A 16,876-nucleotide genomic window follows, 5' to 3' on the forward strand; every position below is an offset into this window, starting at 1 on the left:
GCACTTCAATAAGAAGATGGTCTAGTCCTATCAGGGTTCACATGAGGTCAGGGACAGCATACTTCTCCGCTTTATTTCAAACCATCTTAGGCACATCTTTCATTTCTTCCTTTTTTTTTTTTAGGGGGAATGCAGTAACCCTGAAATCTGGGGGCTCACTCAGATTCGAGCATCGCTTGGTGGGTCTGTCACACAGATGAAAACGGGCTGCTATTTGCTGCATAACCTATGCTGTGCCCCAAGCTGCAGTAGCACTGCATGGTTTCATGTAAGTGACATGTCACAGTCAATAGCAAGTGTCTCAGCTCACTGACAGGCACACAACGTGTGACACCATCCTCCAGCACCGCTCTCTTCTGCAGCCTCCGCCTCTCAGGGAGAGCATAAACAAGACCTGGTAGCAAGGAACACAGAGCAGGCATTTTGTGGGTTTTGTCAGTGTTGTGATATGCAGCTTCTTTGGAAAAGTATTACCACAAGCCACTGTCAAATGTCACTCATGTTTCCACTGTGACTGTGAACATGGTACAGTGCATAAAACACAAACGTGCTAGTTAAACTGTGTAACTCCTGAGCAGTGCCCTCCATTAAATGTAATTGCATTATCTGACAAATAATCAATGTTCAGATGACACTCAAGAGTCCTAACTGCTAATCCTGGGCTAAAACTATCTGATATTTGCCTTCTTTCTGAAGTTTTATACTGTGTCTGTGCTTGAATATCAGCCCCAAAGGAGAAGCAGCATCACAAATAAGGTCCTGGCTTCCAATACAAATTTTCTAATAGTGCCATTAGAGAGATGAAGAACATAATCTGGTTTTGGACAAAAAAGGGCTCAGCCTTGGGCAAGCAGAATGATACAGCACCTTGTCTATATCATTACTTAGGATATTTAGCATGTTAATTTTTCATTGTTAGGCTTACTTCCATATTTGGTACAGATCTCTTATTTTACCAGGAGTTCCAATGAGAAGGGAAAGAGCAGTGACTTTGATATCAAGGTCTGCAAAGAAAATTAAAATAGCAAATATTAGTTCAGAACAACCTGTGAGTGTGTAAGAGCTACTTTATGTGGCTGTGGACTGCTCTGATCTGAATGCACAGAGTGAATGCATTCTCCTGGGACACAATAAAAGACTTTTCTCACATCCCTTCTTCACTTTCCTCTTCCTCACTTAGGCCTCCAAGTTGGACCTCCCATCATCCTGTATGTCCCTGATGTTCGCCACCTTACCAATATGGGAGTGAGCAATAGTACTCCAGGCACCTGCCTAAGTCTTGGCCACTCAATATTTTCTGTCTTCATCACCTGTATGTGGTGGTGTAAAACTCCTTAGAATTCTCTGCCTTCCACACTTCCACTAAGGGCCCAGCCAGGGCCACCCATGCTGGACCTGCTTCAGAGACCAACCCCAGCAGCCCCAGACCAAAAGTGGTCATGGGCAAAGGGAACAGTCACTTAGGGTGTCTGAAGTGGTTCTGCTATGGGAGGGTGATGGTGGAAAAGTGTCAGATAAGTCTTGATGGAAAGAACAAAAAAATGAGAAGAGCTTTCCTGCTCTTCACAAAAAAAAGCAAGGTTCTGTGATGTGAGCTTAATTAATGTTTACATGAACAATGTATTTGTTTATATTTAGTACATCTTTTTCTAAACGTAATTCAAGACCACAGCCATTCTAAAGTATGAAAAGCAACTCTTCCTTTGAACCACATTTTAAAAGAACTACTATTCCAGCCAATGTAAAAAACAATTATGAGGACACATGACTTTTTAAACTGTGGATTACTGATGGTAGCAACAGTGACAAAAGATTATTTAAAAAGAAGGTAATATGCCTTATTGCAGGTTTCCAAAACACTGTAACACCTAACTCCTCAGCTAATAGAATTGTGACTAGAATTTTTCACTACTTTGGCTTTTTCTACCTTCAGAGCACCCAATTCAGCATGGACTTAAGTACATGACAACACTTGACATGAAGTTTTAGCAAAACAACTAGCACATGTTTCAATGCCACTGTTTCCACATTAAGTCAGGATCAAACATTACTACAGAAATTCTCAGTATAAGATCAACTGAAGCAGTACAGGAGGATTCATAACACTGTACCAAGTAAGGTTTTGCGCTGAATAGATTTAACTGACAGTCTTTACATGTATATAAATATCTTGCTTATAAAACCTGAAAGAAGGCTCACAAAACAAATAATAAAGAAGTTCAAATTATTCACAGCTGAAGGAACATACAATCCTCCCCACAAACACTATAGAATTCTGATAAGCTACAGAAACTCTTGTTAACATACAACTTTCCTTAGGAAATTTAAAGTATTGAACATAATAAAAAGATGAGACCATCTTAAAGTTTTCCTATTCTTGTCATATCCCTTTCTCAAAGACATTTATTCTTCCTATAGGTGCCTTCATATCATGCAGTCATAAGACAGACATGCAAGCATCTTATAAAATACATTATTATTCAGTAATTATTAATTACATTCTCCTTGTATACTTTCCAGATTCTGTGTTCACCTGCTCACAGAAGGATGGGAAGCATGTGCTAAGGCAATAGGTATTTCTGTGTGGACTTCAATCAGAAAGCAGCAAACCCTAATAGAATAATAGGCAACTGGGTTCACTAATTGAAGAGTTCAAGTGTTGGCAATATCACTGATAATAAACTAATGAGCTAGAAGAGCCTTCTTCACCTAGATGTCCAGCAATGATTGGACAAAATAAGGGCTGAAGATTGCTTAGAATTAATAGTGTTCACATTTAAATACAAATTCTCTTAGTAGGCTTTTGCATATTGATTGTACACTGCTGTTAAGTCCTCTTACATCTATAGAAACAAATTATCGTTACTCAACATGTAAAAGCTGCCCTGGTACTAAATATTGATCTCAACAGGAGTGAAATCCTAACTGGAAGTAACTGGAAGGGGCTAAACTCTACACTTAGCAGGTAGGCACATGGGAAGCACACAGGACCCAGAACAAGGTACAAATGGCTTCCAAGTCTAGCAGAACTTTAACGAAGTGAACTTCCATTTTTCACAGATGCTTTCTGAATAACTCTGTGAAAAAACATGCACACACCTGAACAATGCATGGAAAAGAGTTTTCCTTGCCACCCCTTAATGTTTAGATTTCCTATTTCAAATAAGAGGTTATGAAAAGAGGAAAACTTGTCTTGAAAAGACACGTGGAATACCCCTCCTCACTTTATCTGACAGCTCTGTTTCTCCTGACAACATGTTTCCCTGGCACTGTGGCAAACCACAGAGACCCTGATCCCAGAGATCCTCCTCTGCTACATATACATGTAGCTGGAAGCTTGCTGAAAGACAATACTTCTCCTTAACTTATCTTTGGTTTGCTCTATTGTTTTCAGCTCCACCATCAGCACCAGAGAGAAAGGTGAAGAAATTATTGGAACATTAGCAAAACAAAAATTAACAGGGTATTCAGGGGTATTTTTATTAACAAATCAGAAATTAGAAAATTGTACTATGATTTTTAAACCAAACATTTGCTCCAGAATAATTAAAATCAAGGAAAAGAAAAAGTACAAAAAGCAAAAGATATATGATGCATCATAACAACAAGCAACACTAAAAACTGTCCAAGGACTCATTTGTATTTGTAAAGAAGAAATGAAAAAATAAGGTCTTTCACTCTCATAGATATGTTTTATATATCTGAGTAAAATACTATCTTCAAAAGCCTAATCTCCCAATAGAAAAGCTTGTCAAAGCAAAGAATACCCAGAAAAAATGGTCCTCATCCATTTAAAAACATCCTCTTCTGAAAAAGGTACATGCAATTGAAGAATATGAACTAGCCAGACTGTTTTTACAGAGGCATCAAATCTACTTCAGATCTTCATACCAACTACAGATCATGGAATGAAAAATATGGAACATTACAGACTATACATGTGTAAACATGTATTTTCAAATCCAGCTGTTTTTATTAAAAATGTAGATTAGACATTTCAATACCCTTCCCAATGTCACAGAAAAAGTCTGCATGATAACTTCTGTTGTGGAAAGAAATAAATTCTCTCATCAAACACAAGTTATGACTAACAATGGTGGATGTGCATTCACTGCTGAAGTTGTATTCAGTATGCAAAAGGTTAATAGTCTGAAGTCAGTGATTTAGTATCATGACATGTAAAGTAGCCAATCAACAGTTGATATTTGAAAGAGGCTGGGATATCATATTGATAAAGCAGGGAGTTGGTGATTTTTTTGTTGTTGTTGGTTTGGTTTGGGTTGGGTTTTTGCTTGTGTGACAATGATTTCGGCTAGAAGCAAACTAACTTTGACTCAGCCAGCTCACACCTGAAAACAAGATACTGGGTCAGTGACAACAACAGACTTGGTCATTACAACATTCATTAAGGTCTTCAATTGGTGAATGTTGATCATAAAAACACTGGATGACTATCTGCAAGCTGGGGCCCTATGAAAATTTCTCTATTAGAAAGGCTTTCAGCTTTTCACAGGGTACCTAAAGGTTCCCATTTCTCATTTATATTACACATTCATGGGGGTACTGAGGGGCACCAGATGAAAGTAGAAAGTCAGTCTGTACGAGAGAGGGAGGTAAGCTCAGGTGCTTGTCTAACACCCCTCTGTGATGAGTGGCAGAAGCCCCTGGAGAGCTGCAATGCCTCCTCAGACTGCCTGAGCCCATATATTCATAAAGGAGTCATCAATAGCCACAAATTTAGGCTGTCCCCAGAAGAGCCTTTTGCCACTTAAACTGTAAAGCAAAATAAATTAAAATCCAAACTAACTCAACACCCATCACAAGCACCTTTTTAAAAAGAATTTAAGAGTTTTCATGCAAAGGGTAACTGCCAGCCTATATTTTACTCCTAGGATTTTATTATGGTTAACCTACCAAGGATCTTAATTTTTCATTCTTCATGTGTAATATCTCTATATGTGCCAGCAGCAGTAAAGGTATTGAAGGGTTGCAGGCATTTCCCCAGATTCACCTCAGCTGTAGGAATCTCACAGCATTACTAGCTAAGAGACCAACTGAGACCAGTTCTAAATGATTAAGACTGTTTAACCCAACTTACAACAGGTATTTACACACAGGTTAAAGGTCTGACCTCAAACGTTTGAAAGTCAACTGCAAGGTGCTTGTGATTTCCATGGACTTTCAAGCAGCTGCTAAGAAGCATTCAGGCTAGCATTTTTTGTACTATGTGACAGGGTAGTAGCAGTATCTTGTCTATACCTTGCAAGTATAGATCAAAATACAGTATAATTTTAGGATCAAATTACAGCAGCACCATTGAGGTAGTTTAAGTCTTGTAAAAAATCAAAGTTGCACAAAAATTGAAGACCAATAAAAATGTTTCCATGATTCTTTTTTTAATCCCATTGAAAACAATTTTTCATTGTAAACATTTTTGCCAGCCAAGCACTGCAGCATTGTGCAACTGCATGACAGCCAAAGAGAAACTGATGAAAAGCTGACTAGATTGATTTCATTTTTCCAACCGAAGTGAAATACGTAAAAGGAAATAACAAAATGGTGAAGTTATTTTTATATATAAAAAATGCTCGCATTTAATAAACTCACATGGAAGCTGCACAGCCAATAGTAATGCTTCTGAAATAGATCTACAGATCACTTTGTTTCTGCATGGAAACAAAGGCACGAGTGGGTTCCTGCAGCACTTCCCCTTCCTTGGGGACCACTGTCGCTGCTGGAGAAGTCAGATCTCAGCCTGCCCAAGCTCCGTATCACCCATTCTCTCTCCCCCTGTGACCTCCCAGGTTTCTGTGTAAAAGTCTGGCAGGGGGTTACTACTGGAACTCAGAGCTATATTTATTCCCTTGGCTCCCATCCATCACTGCTGCAGAGCAGCCAGAAGGGGAACCAACCAATACAGCATGGGTTCTGCCAGACTTGTGCTGCCAGAGAAGTTAAGAATGAAAGACAGAGGAAACAGAAGCTATCAAAATTAGTATTTCTATCTCTAAGGAAATAAGGGTTTCCTCCCTTTGCGGATTCCCCTTCTACAGATTAAGATGTTTCTTCTCTCCTTTTTAAGAGATCCTGACAGGGAAACCTGCTAATTTCATAGGTCTTCTACATCTCCCACGAGGTTCTTCCTGAGAGAAAGAACACTAATAGCAAGGTACCCCTTGCCTCTCTCAGTCATTTGTTGGCATTTGTGTGGTCTTTCTTGCCACCTCACAGTACTACCACACAGTGCCATCCACAGCAAGTTCTACCTGTGCACAGGTCCCAGGCACTAATGGTAAAAAGGGTTAACACTGCACCCATTACACCGTTACACACTCGATGCTCAGGGGGCTGTAAGAATCACCTAATTGGTCCTGTTCAAACATTAAATCCACTAAACAAAGTAATGGCAATAAAACTGCGTTTTGAGATGAAAATTTTTGTATTATAAAGATGCACCTCATCATCAACTGACTTTAATGATATCTGGATTGTGAACTTTATGAGAAAGGAAGAGACCTGAGTAAGAAACAGTTTTTCCACATCACAAATACTTTGAAGATTTTAGAATTTCCTTTTATTCTTCTCGGGGGCTAACCTGATACCTTCTGCAACTTTTCAAACGGAAGAGCCAGCAAGACAACACTAAGAACATGAATGCTCTCACCAGGAACGCAGGCTGCAAAACTCATCAACAGAAACCAGCAGAACCCAGCCTCTCACATCATACTGGAGTGCCTAAGCCAAGAGTCAGTTCTCTTCTGACCCACTGAATAATTAACTGATTATTTAAATTGGAACAGCCTGAAGCGGGAACTTAAAAAGAAGAACCAAAGTGTGTTTTTAGAGCACTCACCTGGGATGTGAGAAACTTGATTTGAAGAAGCTGATTCAAATCAGATAGAGAGGCACTATCTGAATCCAGCTCTCCAGTGACTCAGGTGCATTCCATAATCACCAGTCCATAATGAAGTGCAGAGATGCAACTCTTTCATTTTCAGCAGAAATTCAATTGTGGACCTGAGAAATCCTTCAAAGATGCAGCATGTTGATGCAAACTAATGAACTGGCATTTTTCAACTGCTATAGGAAAATGGCAGCTGGTTCTGGCCAGAAACTATACTTCTATATTTGGAAAGCCCTTAGCATGCCAAAGATACTACCAAAGAGGCAAAAGATTGAAATTCTAATCCAGAAGTGGTTGTGGATTTCCTATTGCTCATTTATCTCATAGCAAGCCTATTTATTGCAGACACATGCATATAGCTTTGTGTGTTGAAGTTTAAATAAAAAAGATGCTTGAACATTTGATCTTTAAAACAGTCAAGAATAATTTAAATATCTGAGCTATTTTAAGAGAACTTTTCTGGTAAAATTCAAACAAGGGAGTGGTTAGAACAGGAGAGGTTTTTTTGTTTGTGTTATGGTACTAATAAAGATACTGGTTTAACTTCTACTGGTTATTTTATTAGCCCTGAGAGGTATTACACTTCTATGGCAAAATCTCAGTGAATCAATGAAGAGCAGTTACCTTAAAAAGGTAATAAATAGCCATTTTACTGCATGTTTCTGGTTTGGGTAGCCTATAATCTTTACATTTTTTTAACTCAAAAGCTTGAATTCCTTTTTGTATTTGAAATAATGAAGTAAGTTTAATCAGGAAACAGTGGAGTTGCACACTGTACTTACAGTAAAACTAGGAATCACATGAGATTCACCAGGTGAGGAAGTTTTATTGCCTTGCTCAGTTCTACCCAAATAAGAGCAGCTGAACTGGACCCTAGAAATCACGTCAAAATCAACAAAATATTTGCTAAACTTTATGCACTTTCCTCTGAGAAGAGAGATTCATAGTTTTCCACAAAAATGCAGGATATATTCCAATAAAATAAAGGTTAAAGCTACTTGGAGCACCAGTCTCAATACTACTGCTGCATTCCAACATCAAGTCAATCCTCAATATCAAAAAACTCAGTAGTCCTCATATGGACTGGGACCCCTAACATTCATGCAAACTCTTGAGAAATAAAAGAGGAGAAAAATAGACTATATCTGCATAAGTTTTGGGGGTTTTTCAATGCTGTTCCAGCACTGATATGGTTGCACCAGGGCACATACCTGTGAAAAAATCCTTGACCAGTAAAGTAAAAGGCAGTTTCTACTTCTGTTAATTATGAACTAATGCCAGAGAAGGCAAGATTTTTCCCTAATTCGTCAATCAACACTTCATTGTCCCATCACTCTCTTGAGTAAAACTGTTATCAAAACCAAAACATTGCACTGCCCTATGTTTTATTACTTCTGTAGACCACTCAAGAATCAACATGTGATGATCTAGAAAGCCAGTGTTAGGAAACATATGTGACACTAAAATCTAACCCATCCATACAGGGCTATCAAAAGGAATGTTCAGAAATGAACATCCAGCCCACCATGTTAGTCTTTCTTAATAGAAACCTGACTTTACACCTCCTTGCTTTCTTCACCCATGCTCTTTCTCCAGAAACAAACCTAGGCTTCCCGTGAACTCATTTATCCTTTTCTTGCTGATAATTTATCCCATATGTCTTTTGCATTAAGTTATTCTGCCTGAATTTTAGGTTAGAGAGACCTATCTACATCTATCTGTATCTACCACTGGTATTCAATGACAAGACTGATGGTGAAAGTGTCTGCACAAATCTATGGAGACCAACTTATGACAGTGACATAAAACAACACTGATACCGTATGCTACCATTTAGAAAAAAATAAATGTAAGGTCAGGCTGGCAACTGCCATGGTGCTATCACATGGGTTACCAGGGCCAATTCTCAGATCAACAGGGGCCAGGAGTATGAAGGAAGTACTGCACATAGCCCTGTTGTGACTGAGTAGACTGTGGTACCTGATGGCAACCCCTTTGTAGCAGTGATGAGCTCAGCAAGGCCCCCCATCATAAAGAACCACAGTGACTGTGGCAGAATATGCTGAGGCAGAAAAAAGGAGGAAAAGTTTCTAACAGTGCTTATCACACACACAAACACACACACACACAAAAAAAGGCAACATAAAAAACTACCTTGAAATTCACATAAATGCTGAAATAACCTTATTTAAAAAGGAAGAATCAGGATTGCCATGTAACCCCTTTGCACCATGATACCCTAACTCATTTAAGGTTGATTGCAAGAAAAGCTCCCTGGAACATCCTGGACTGCCCAAGGCAGAGTAGGGGCCGCAAACAACCCCTACATCCCTACAGAGATTGTGGGAGTAAAAGTCAGCTCATACTCTCCTTTTTCTTCCCCTCTCGCACTTCTCCTGTTCACAAAACAGCGACAGGGCCAAATTTTCCCAAGCAGTCTTCCCCTGGCACTGTGGTATCCCTGCCTGATCTTCACCAGCTTCCATCCTCCTGGCAAGCACCTGATACCTCTGGAAGTCCAAGATGGTACAGCGGGACAGTTTAACACTAATGAATCACAAATGAGCCACTGGTTTGAGGAAGTTCTGTTGCTTGCCCCACACTATAGGAGTGGAGCCATCATCATTATTATCAGGCACTGCTACCTGCAGATCTGTCTTTTAATGTCCTACCAAGATCAGCAGTGCTGCTTTTTTCATAACATGATGTACAAATACTTGTAAGGAATTACCTAACTTTGCTTTTGGTTACACAAGTCTCAACCCCTGCAATGCAAAATGGAAGAAAGATCATATACTGAGGCTGCTGTGGCTATTTTAGTTCTGTTTTCTTCATCTGTGTTTAAAAGACAGTCAGACTATAACAAAATTGTTTGTCTTTAATATAGTTCAACTTGACCTGATGAACCCATCTCTTTAGAAAACAATCTCACATGGAGTATTTAGATTAAGACCTGTAGAAAACAGCAACTTCAAAATATACTTTCAAGGTCCCATCTTACAATTTTTCATAAACAGACAACCGGCTAATTATAATTACTCCTCTATAATTCTTTTGCCTTTTTGATGCATCTGGTTATCTAGTAAGATGCACCTGAAAATTAGAGCAAATTTAAATATAAGGGAAAGGTGCCAAATTCAGAATACTAGAAGAATCCTACCTCTGGGAACATATTTAGTCACAGTATTGGTGCACTTGGGCAGAGGCAACCCAAATCCTCCCTCACTGCTCTATTCCCCTGCCTCTTTCCTGATCTGGATCTCTGCTGCTCCTGAAAAGATGCTTCAAATCACTCACTGAGTGCTTGGCTTCGTTGCTTAACCTGCCAATACACATGAAAATGTCATAGCAGTTACTGTGATCCACTCAGATTTAGACAGACACTACTCAGTTATTTCATGTTAAACAGCAAACACCGATCGGATCATTACAATTTTCGCTTGTTTCTAGCCAAGATCAGATTCTGACCAGTGACTTGGTCATGGAAAGTTCACACTCCATATTCGGCCACACAGCTGGAAGCTGTACATCCGTACAATAACCCTGAGATCATTCAATTAAGCATCAGAATTATTTTACTTTTACATATTTTCTTTCAGTAGCTCATCCTTTTTCCCTCTTTTGCAAACATCTGTGCCCGGCATGTCTTCACCAGAGAAATTTGGATTTCCATCTACAGTTGCCAGAATAACTTTATTCATGTTTCTATAAAAGAAAGAATATGGATTCTATTTTTTCATCTGTCTTCTCCTCCCCTGAATCCAAATTGCTTGCAACTCTGGAAATGCAAGGTGTGAATGAGAGGACAAAAAATAGTTTTTCAAGACCATACCGGTTTTAGCATTCTGAAGAGCTGATATACATCTATTCAGGTATCCAAGAAGAATTCAGAGATTAAAATATAAATTTACTTACAAATCCTATTAAAGCACACTAAATAAGATGATTGTAAAAAAGCTTTAATTGTCCACATTCAAAGTGGAAAAATAAATCTATTTATGGTTTTAGTTTCCATTTTCATAAAGTTCAGATAAATCCATGCTTCTTTTTTTTTTTTTTTTTTTTTTTTTTTTTTTAGTCAAGGCACTCTAAAAACACCTGTGCAATTCAAAGTCAACTTTAAGCAAAAATCAACATTCGGAAAAATTACTTCTACTGATTTTCCTACACTTGATGAAACTTGTGTTTCCCAAGGAATAAGCACAGCCCATTTTAATGGACTAGTGGATTTTCTACATCTCTTTGAATGCAAATCTCTCTGGTCACCTAAGGCTCCATGGTGGGTAAACAACCTAATGTGTCAGCTTTCTGTACTGAAGATCACAATTTCTGATCTCAGCACTGTCTTCATTGCTGCAAGCAAAACAGTGGTACTGATGTTGCAACTTACAGGCTACTCTCTTCTGATAATGAATGGGTTGGGTTATTGGCCTCTGGCATGGACAAAAATATGACAATCAGTCTCCTCATTATATAAAAGTGTACAGCAAAGACAGTGCCAGACAACTTGCTGAGAGTATCAGAGCTCAAATATGTTCGGAAGTCAAAAAGCCCGTAGAACAAATCCCTTTTCTTCTTTACAAGTGATAAAGTCATAGTCAATTTATTAAAAGTGTTTTAATACAGCATTTCCATCATAGCAACTTGTATCTTCAGGAACTCATTTGCAAAACACAGCTTTAGCCTGCAAATATTTTAGGTTCATTCCTTGCAAATGTAACAGAGAGGCTGACCTTTCTTACATCTGCAGTTGTTAATTGTCATCATTGTAACAGCAAATGAAAACAAAGTTTAAGTCACTGGCACCTTAAAAAACCCATCATATTAAATTTCATTTACCTGCAGGGATAGAAATTCAAAGTCATGAGCAAAACCTGAAGACAGAGCAGACATGAGAAAGTGCACCCAATCGCAGGGTTTAGCAACTGTATCGAGACTCTCTTCTAGTGCACATTTTGAAACAGCAATCGATTCTCTAAGCACTTGGTACCCAACTGGAAACATTTTTCTTCTACAACATTCTGAAAACTTTAAGCAACTCATTTGTGATTCTTTTCTTCCGAAGATTAACAGCACATCCACTAGAAGATTAATTGAAAATAAAATTTAAAAAAGGATAGCAGAAAGGGCAAAACAGAACAGACTAGGACAAACAACTCAAGCTATTTACAAATATTTTTATAATGACTAGAAATCATAGAGCCCTCTTTAGCTAAGTTAAAAAAACAGTAACCAAAAAAAAAAACCAAAACAAACCAAAAACCCAAAACAAAACCAAAATAAGCAAGCCCAAAAAATGCATCATCTGTTGACTGAACACAGGGCCTGATTTTCAAAGCTGCTGAGCACCCACAACTCCTGAAGTCAGTGGAAGTGATGAATGCTCAGCAGCTCTGCAAATCAGGCCCAAACTGTCCAGGGGTCTGCTAGGAGCCTAGCAGGAGTGGTGTTTAGAGAAGGGGTTTTGTTGCAGAAACGAGGAGGTTCAAAGTAATCTGTCAAAGGAGTGCTCCTACATTCATGAGTCGAAAAGCTAGCTGGCTCCCAGCTATGGGAAAAAAGTTAATTCATAGGGCTCATAGGGCTTGCATTTGTCAAGGAGCAGGACGTCAATGCTATCATTATCAGGCAAATCAGCCAGGCGTTTAATGGTAGAATCAGGAGACATTTGCTCTCCACTATCAGAATGACATCATAACTAAAGCAGCCTTCGGCGAGGGGGGAGAGCCGGGGCAAGGCTTGGGCTGCACGCAGACTTTGCACTTCTGCGTGGCTCGCCCCACCGACTGCTGCTCCCCTTCCCCAGGAGGCAACTTCCAGCTTCAGCTGCCTTCACTCCACAACTTCGTCCTCGCAGCATCCGAAACATCAGCATCTGATTTTACAAAATACTTCTAAACCTGCCCGATCCCAAACTGCAATATTGTAATCCAGCCACTCGGTTAGGAGGGGATGGGGTTTACAGAGAAGCTACAAATTCACTCTAAAAATTTCTGGTATTTTTAGTTACTTCAGTCATCTTCATCCTCCGTCAAATGGGGAAGGGGGAAGGGGGGGAGGGGGTGCGGGGGGAGTGAGGGGGGGTACACACATTAAAAAACTAGTTGCCTCTCTGATTTAGGAAGTAACAGCTTAGTTAGCTAAGTCAATTTTTAAGCGTACACAAACACATACAAAAACAATGTCTGAATATTCAGAAGTATTTAGTGATGATCTATTCAATGACCAGAAATACAACAGCAATACACATTTTCCTTCCACAGTAGCTGTAATTATACAAGTCAAACAGCACGAATCACAAACTGCTAATCTATTTTCTTTAAAAATATCACTACAAGTACACAGGCACAGTACAAAAGCCTCACCTTGTATAACAACTGTGAGGGAAAAAGTTATGAAAACAGACAGAAAACCTAAAATCCCTGAGGCTACAAAAAAATCCTGCTATTGAGAAATAACCCAAGAGACCACATAGGGAATGTACAGCTTTCAGAAGCACTTCTCATCTTATTTGCACTTAACCTATTGATGTACTTATGCAGGTCACTTACTTTTCGAATATGTTTGAACCCTTTATAATCATGCAGATCGCCGCGGTTTTCACTTGGGCTTTTGGTTTTTTGGTTTTGTTTGTTTTTTTGCAAACAAGTTTCATTTAAAAAAGATCCAATTATGCAAATCTGCTCCCGGATAGGTAGTGAATATTCAATATGATGGTGATACTGTAATAGTTCAGTGCAACGCACTGTACTGGACAGATTTATGTGGCAACGTCACTACTACGCTCTGGTCCTCGCTGAAGCATCTTGAAGTTAATTAAAGCTGCAATGTCCACTTTTCCAGCCACCCTCCTCATTCAGGTTTACTATTTCAACATCAAACCAGCGAGGGGGCCTCCCCCCTCTCTCCGTACATTTAAGCAGCCTTCCACAGTCAATGAACAATGAACAAAGATTTGAGCGATAGGAGGGGGGGAGAGAGAAAAAAATCTCCACAGGAATAATCAAATCCGGTTTAAACAAGTAAAAATATAGTTTCTAATATTAAACTAGAAAAGAAAACATTCTTCTCCAAGAGAACGTGCAGAGGCGCTTAGCCAACCCCTTCAGAAAGGGTCTAAAAGCAGCCAGTCCTTTTTATTTCGAGCAGTGAATGAGCCCAAACAAGGCTTCTAAACTTAATTATGACACTTAAAATAGTCTTTTTCCACAGAAGCGGGCGGCTCGCCGCCGCTATCTGTATCAGCCGGGCACATCAGCTCAGCAAACACGGCCCCTGTTGGATTTATTTTAAACTGCACGGGGGGGCGGGGGGCGGCGGGGGAATGCACAGCCCCGCAGAGCGCTCCCGCCGCGGGCGGCCGGGCAGCCGCGCCCCGCGCCCGCCCCTGTGCCCCGCGCCCGCGGAGCGCCGCGCCCCGCACCGCCCGCACCGCTCCGCGCCCCGCCGGCTCAACTGCGAACGGAGCGGTCTGACAAATCACGTCTCCGCCTCGACACTGTATCAGCCACGGCCACATCCGCCGCACGCACCCCGAAACAATGCCCGCCGCGCAGGCAGGCGGCGGCCGGAGCCCTGCCCGCCGGCACCGCACCGTGCCCCGACCCCGTCGGCCCAAGCCAGCAACTAACTTTTCGGATGGAGCCCGTGCGAGCCGCCCCGCGGGAGCCGCGGACCCTCCGATAAACAGCATAAATCTTCGCGACCTTTTATTTTTGCGTTGAAGTTCACACAGGCGGCAGCGCTACCCCCCAACCCCTCTCTCGCGCTCTCTCTCTCTCTCTCTCTCACACACACACACACATATATATTAATTATTTGCAAAACTGCAACAGATGGGCGCATTAAAATCTGGATTCTTTCCTACACAGCATCAAAGAATCTCTCCTTCCTCCCCTCCACCCCTGCCCGCTAATCCCGCCGCCGGCCCGGTACCCCCCCCCCCCCCCCGCCTCCCGGCCCCACAGCCCCGCGCAGCCCCCGCGAAGGGACCGAGGCCGCTGCCCCACGCAGGCAGCGGAGCCCCCGCGGCCCTCCGCGAACGGCGCGCCTCTGGGAAGGTGATGCTTCTCCCCTCCTCCCCGCCGGGGATTGCCATTTAAGTTTCCTCCTTAACCTGTTACTTTCTCCGGGCGCTGACAAAAGCCCCGGCGGCGGGCTGGCAGGTGGCTCCCCGCGGCGCCGCCGGGCGCGCTCCGCTCCCCCCCGAAAGGGCTGAGACCTGGCCTGACATTTAGTGCCTACTTGAATGTCACAACGCTCCTCGCAGCATTATGCACGGCTCCTATTCATAAGAGGTCGATTAGAGCACAAAATGGCAGGTCTCTTAGGCACTTGAATCTCACAAGTTTGACACATGGTATGCATCAGCTAACTTTGATTAAGAAAAAAAAAAGGCAAAAAAGAGGGGGGAAGTTTACAAATTACACCACGATTAGCCGGGATCCTAACGGGGGAGGGAGGGAGGAAAAGGGGGGGCCCGCGTTTAAAGTCACTTCAGCAAAGTTTGCTCCGCAGCAACCCTTTAAAACAAAAAGTTTCTGGGCAAGTTAAGGGCAGGGTCTGTGCGGGCTGGGACCGGCGGCGGGCGGCCCCCGGGCAGCGCTGCGGCCGCCGCCGGCACTCGCCTCCCCTCGCCTCGCCTCGCCCGCCCGCTCCTTTTTTGTAAAGTAACGGTTTTTAAAGAAACGAGAGAGAAAGAGGGAAAACGTAGGATTTTCTTCAGGCTAAGTTCTATAGCGCCATTCAATGGCTTCTCCGCTCCTTTCATTATTTTCTGCTTTTCCCCTGACAGCCCTGCTTGCAAACGTCACTGCTATGGATATTTAATTATACTGTATTTTTTTAATCACGGTGGAAAACGCAGGCCCCATTGCGATGATTAAAAAGAAATAAAAAACAAAAACATACTCCGGACTGACTTTGGAGCCTCTTTGATGGCTCACGGGAGCCTCCCGGATCCTCAAAAACCCCCTTTTTACCTTTGTCTTTCTTACCTTAAAATTTAAAGCAAAGCGTAGAAGAAACTCCCGCACGTAAACGGAGCGTTGTAAAAGATTGTGTTCAATGAATAATGAAGCATGTCCACATGATTGACTTGATCATTTTCTTGTGCGGAGGGGGAAAAGTGCGGCGCGGGGCTGCCGCGGCCGCCCGCTCCGGGTAGCCCTCCCAACTGCTTCCAGCACATCCCGAGCAAAGAGCGCTTTATTTTAATCTGTCTCTTTTCAGAATAACCCCCTTCATTGATACTGATCACCCAACATCACAAGACATCCCCATCTCTCAGCGTGGACTCCCCCTATCTGGTAGGTGAAATGCATTGTACCATTAAAAAAGCACTCCATTGTCGTCTTGGCATAATTCACAGCAACTAGATAGGTCTTGCGGCATTTAGCTTTGATGAGCCAAAAGCTGAACCCTTGATATAATAATCTACAAAGAATGGTCTGTGATCGTCCATTTTTTCTCCCTGTCTAGCAACTAAGAAACCATTTAACACGGCGCAGCTTGGTCGTGACCTTGAGCGCGTGTAAACACCCCGAGGAGCCCGCGCCGCTCCGCAGCCCCCCGGCCAGCGCCGCTGCCCGCGCCCCGCGCAGCCCCCGCGCCCGCGCAGCCCCCGCGCCCGCGCCCCGCCGCCCCTGCCCGCGCCCCGCAAACCCCGCCGAGCCCCCGGGGGCAGCGCCTGGCTCCACAAAGCGCCCTTCTTACCTGCTCCCGAAACTATGCAAAGTCTGTTTCTCCTAAAAAAAAAACTCCCGGGGAAACCTTGGCGGACAGGGGGACCGGAGCATCAGTCACCGCTCCGGCGTTTAAGAGAAGTAATCAGCGATAAAGTGACGTTGATCTGCACTGTAACCTTGTGGCGTATTTAATGTAAATAAGCCAGTTATGTTGCCAATCGCATGCATACAAACACATAAAGGTCCTCAGCGTTGCATTTTGATTCTTTCCATTAGAGCCGACTTT

General features: G+C 42.1%; 1 protein-coding gene across 5 annotated transcripts in view; it reads right to left on the reverse strand.

Annotated features, from left to right (window-relative positions):
- The window catches only part of ZNF536 (zinc finger protein 536), a 343,785-nt gene extending 327,118 nt beyond the window's left edge, over positions 1-16,667 (reverse strand). For 3 of the 5 annotated variants that reach the window (XM_071567722.1, XM_071567727.1, XM_071567726.1), the window contains exon 1: positions 15,901-15,949. The gene's annotated coding sequence lies outside the window, so the exon portion shown is untranslated. Of the gene's footprint in view, positions 1-15,900; positions 15,961-16,618 lie in introns of those variants that run through there. The other 2 variants (XM_071567724.1, XM_071567723.1) reach the window with 2 other exon arrangements.
- Positions 16,668-16,876: the final 209 nt, after the last annotated feature.

Source organism: Pithys albifrons, chromosome 12, assembly GCF_047495875.1.
Source record: "Pithys albifrons albifrons isolate INPA30051 chromosome 12, PitAlb_v1, whole genome shotgun sequence".
In the NCBI taxonomy this organism is placed as follows: domain Eukaryota; kingdom Metazoa; phylum Chordata; class Aves; order Passeriformes; family Thamnophilidae; genus Pithys; species Pithys albifrons.